The 4,812-nt window shown below is 32.2% G+C and overlaps 1 long non-coding RNA gene across 1 annotated transcript; it reads left to right on the top strand.

Moving 5' to 3' along the window:
* The first annotated feature begins 845 nt into the window (after nt 1-845).
* LOC113387575 lies at nt 846-4,602 on the top strand. Its single transcript, XR_003368146.1, has 3 exons — nt 846-890; nt 2,496-2,601; nt 4,548-4,602. It is a non-coding gene; the product is annotated as an uncharacterized LOC113387575 (long non-coding RNA).
* Nucleotides 4,603-4,812: the final 210 nt, after the last annotated feature.

Raw genomic sequence — 4,812 nt, 5'->3', positions numbered from 1 at the left:
TGCAGAATAAAAATAAAATAAAAAAAAAAAAAAAAAAAATTTCATAATATTTGCAGCAAAGATTTCAAATACTTTTTGGAATATTTCAGCAATATTTGGAGTTTTGGCCTATTTTTGATAAAATGAGTCTGGTTCTATTTATCAAAATGTTAAAAGTTACTCTTAATTATTATTTTTTATTGATTATTGTTTTTATTATTAATACTATTATTTTAATTATTATTTATTCATTTATTTATTCTATTTCTTATTTTTTTTCTTCTTGCTTTTGATTTTCAATACTGTAAGTTTTAACTTATACATTGTATTGTAATCTGATTGATAAAATTAGCAGATATAAAAATAAAAAAAAAATTATCAAAATATTGAAATGTGATTAATTTTTAGTTACTGTGAACAAAAGATACAACAAACAGTTGTCCTGCTTGAGAAGACTGCTCTTCAAAATTATGGATTCGTGATCGTCCTGATGTCAACTGGTATCAATTCAGGAGTCACATCAGCAATAACCACACTTTTGAATCAACTTGTGCTCAATTACTATCCAGTAAGATAATCGACCAGAAACCAAATTAATAAATAAAACTAAAATACAATTTCTGTTTTTTTTACCAGGACAGTGCAGTTGATGCAGGTCTTTTAGGAACCCTAATGGTACTATCAGGTAAAACAACAAGTAATCCAATATAATAAGTTGTGATTTTGTACATGATATTTTACCAAGGTGCTGCCCTGGGTCCTCTTTATGGTCGTGCTTTGGACAAGACACAGTGTTACTGTTTTGCAGCAATTGTGGTCAGTGCTTTGTCAGTTGGGGCCACTTTGGCCCTGACTGCTGCCCTGGTCAGTGGCAGTTTGAGGCTGGTTTATACGGCTGGAGGATTTTTAGGGTAATTGGAATAGAAATATAATAAATAAAGTTATGGACTTACTTATGGATGATAAAAGCTTCTTTGACTCAAAAATTGTAAATGGATAAAAATAATGTTTTTATAATGTGATGGTGGAAAGCTAGATTAGACTTTTAGGAAAAGCTAATGATGATATACTAATTTTTTTTCATCAACTTCCCGTAGGGTAGTTATTGTAATCGTCCAAAAATCGAAATTGAAAATTTTTGCATATATTTACGTTTCAGGGGTTTCTGAACATTTTGGCATACCTTGGAAAAAATGTGTGTGTGTGTGTATGTGTGGATACAATTTTTAGAAGTAAAGTTTCCGTAAGGTAAGTAATAGTTATCTTTTAAAAATAGAAATTGAAATTTTTTGCATATCTTTACGTTTCAGAAATTTCTGAACATTTTCGGATACCTTAGAAATAATGGATGTGTGTGTATGTGTGGATACAATTTTTTAGGGACATTTTCGGAAGCACGGCTCAACCGATTTGAATGATTCAAAAAGCAATCGATTCCTATTGATGAGGAGATGTGCTGATTAGTTTTTGGCAAAGGTAGGTCCAGCCCTTACGGAGATACGGAGCAAAGAGTGCAGAAAATAGAAATCGAGTTTTTGAGAGAACGGAGCATCCGATTTCATGATTCAAAAAACACTCAAATCGTAATGATGGAGAGAAGTGGTGATTAGTTTTTTGGCAAAGACTGGTCCAGCCGTTTCGGAGATACGGAGCTAAATGTGCAAAAAAGGCAGTTTTTCGAGAGCATTCAAAAAACCTACTGCTTGTATTGACGAAACGATTGTTTTCGGGAAAGCAAAAAAATTTTGTTTTTCATTTCAATTTTTTTTTTTAATTTTAATTTTTTTTTTAAATATCGAAAATACGGATTTTAATTTTAATTCTACCAAACGTTCTAGAGCTCTCTTTAATACTTAAAATAAATAATTTTAACCTTTTCCACTCGCGAATTCTGGAATTTGTATGTATTTTGCCGCCGGAGCGGCGGCATCCGAGTCAGTTTATACAATTCTTAGAAATATGAGATAAGATCCTTCATATAAGGGGGCGCACATTAATCACGTGAAGCTTTTAGGGGGAGGAAAAATTAGATAAAAAATAACATGGGGGAGAGAGGGGTCTAGTAAGATATTACGTGTATTTATTGTTTACCTGAATTTTCAAATAAAAAACTTAAATTTCACGATTTTTTCGTGGATTCGTAAAATTTTTCGTAACTAAATATACACGTGATGTTTGATGGGCAAAGAGGGAGGGGGGATAATTTTAAATATCACGACAAATTACTAAGGGGGAAAGGAGCCCCAAAAATCCGTAAAATTCGATCACGTGATTATTTGACGCCCCGTAAAATTTTATAAACGCCATCGTCCAATTCATAAGCCCTTATATTTTGTCTATAAAATACGAATGATGAAAGTTACAGTATTTAAAATAATATATTTGAAAACATTTGATATTCCTCGAATATTTCATTAAGGTACGGAAAGTTCCAGCAATTTGCCTTAAGGCACGATGCCATACACTACTAGATCGTTAAAGTCTGATTATTAATTTTAATGTTTTTCTATTTTTAGGATGTTCTTATGTGCTTTTCCAGTACTTGGTGGAGAACTAGCCTCCGAATTAACGTTTCCAGAACCAGAAGGTGTTGTATCAGGTGTATTGAATACAGTCAGTCAGGTAAATATAAATACGAACCAATATATCATCTTATATATAAAAATGGAGCTCTCGATCAAATGATTCGGTAAAACTCGAAAACGGCTTAACCGATTTGGCCAGTCTTAGTCTTGAAAAATTCGTGCTAATCAGTAGGTTGTCGGAAAGGTGAGATATTATTTCAAAATCGCGTAGAAACTTTACATTTTTAATTTGATTTTTTTTTGTATAAGCGTAATTTAAATGAAACAATGGACGGTGGCCAATACGTCAAATGTCAAACGTTTTTGACAGATGATGTTTCATTACTTTTAATAGGATGTTTTACATGAATATTATTTAATTATGATTAAATTGTAGTAAGTAGTTTTATTTATACACAAAAACGTTATTAAACGGGCCGCAAGTGTTGCTAGAAACTCAAAATATTAACTTTTTCGAAATGTTAATTTGAAAATGCATTTTTTGGCGTTGTAGTACTCTTTTTTTTGCAAATCATATTTTTCTCAAACACGGTGCTCTGAAAAATCTCATTTGTATAATTATACACTCATTGGTATTTATAAAACATTTTCTAGATTATATTATTTTTTATTTATGTTATTTAAATTCAGAACCTAAATTTGGTATCGATCAAAGGGATATTTTGTCGAATAACATTTTCTCAGTTATAATTTCCCAGAATTTATCGAAGAATTGATAGTAATATATGAAGGTCCGGGGTTAAAAAGGTCCACCAGCAATGGTCAAAAACCAGTAAGTTAAGCATTGTTTAACACCAATATTTGAAAGTAGGGGAAAAAGATGTATAACCAGATAACCTTGATTCTCATGACTATGCTATCGGGAGATAAACGGTAATCTTTGAAAACCCATAATAAAAGTATTTTTTTCCGTTGGTAGTTTTTTAGCATTAGTTAAAATGTAATTATTTTCTAAAATGCCTTAAAATTGAAATAAGACTTTAACCTATTTGCCAACTGGACGTTCCAAGTTACCCCGCCTATAGGGTAAAAAGGTCTAGATAACGAATTTTTGAAAGACATTAAAAAAGCACATTTCTACAATGATGAAGTAGCTGACAGTTTTACTGAACGTAGTCAGATAATTGTTCGTTTGAAATGTGTTATTTGTTGTGATATAATTGTTATGGTTTTCACAATATAGTTCATATTTGCTCAAAGTCAAATTGGACCTTTGTGCCTCGCCCTGCTCTACATATTACTTGTAATTAAATTTACTTTAATTCATCGAATGTTACTTGAAACTTTTCAAAAAGCAGGCCAAAGAAGAAATACTTAATTTATTTTCTATCTCTACTCGCAGAAATTGGAAAATTTTGTATAAGCTCAGTAGTATTATTTACAATTATACACAAAATCCAGAATCCAAAAAGAATCTGAAAAACTTGAAACGTAATCAATAAGTCGAAAGACCAAAATGACTTGGATTGGATTATATCATGTTTTCTATAGAAAGTGTATGAAAATTCCAGTTTGATTGTATTGACAAATATAGACAAACTAATGGGGTTATTGTTTTTATAATACCTCATTGTATATGGCATTTAAACAACACATCCTTACACACTAATAGTGTTAATATTTTTGATTCTCTAGAAATTGTTTAGGATATACCTTACTTAGCAAAACAACGTTTGCCGGGTCAGCTAGTCTTATATATAAAAATCGAGCTCTCGAACAAATGATTCGGTAAAACTCATAAACGGCTAAACCGATTTGGCCAGTCTTAGTCTTGAAAAATTCGTGCCAATCCAGAGAAAGTCCAAAAGGTGAGAAATTATTTCAAATCCGCGTAGAAATTTTACATTTTTAATTTGAAAATTTTTAGAGAAGCGTAATTTGAATAAAACAATGGACGGTGGCTAATACGTCAAATGTCAAACGTTTTTGGCAGATGATGTTGAATTACGTTTCACTAATCTAACCTTTCCTCCTTATCCCTAGATCTTCGGTATCATAGTGACCCTATGCATGGTAGAGATCCAAAACTCCTTCGGCGACCTGATAGCCAATCTCTCCTGCTGCTTCCTGCTGCTGATAGCAACTTCCATTCTCTTTCTCTGTCCGAGGGATCTGAGGAGACAACAGACGAGAGCCGATTTAACATATGCTGCAGCAGTGGAGTGCGAGAGCAGGAGGGAATTGGAGAGCATCGAGAAGAGGAAGAAGTTGAGGATCGGTGGTAATGGTGGAGGAGATTTTGATGAAG

This window comes from Ctenocephalides felis, unplaced genomic scaffold, assembly GCF_003426905.1.
Source record: "Ctenocephalides felis isolate EL2017-DRISC unplaced genomic scaffold, ASM342690v1 CF-g0.4_SCAFFOLD_03572, whole genome shotgun sequence".
Taxonomy (NCBI): domain Eukaryota; kingdom Metazoa; phylum Arthropoda; class Insecta; order Siphonaptera; family Pulicidae; genus Ctenocephalides; species Ctenocephalides felis.
This window is presented reverse-complemented; position numbering and strand designations above follow the sequence as displayed.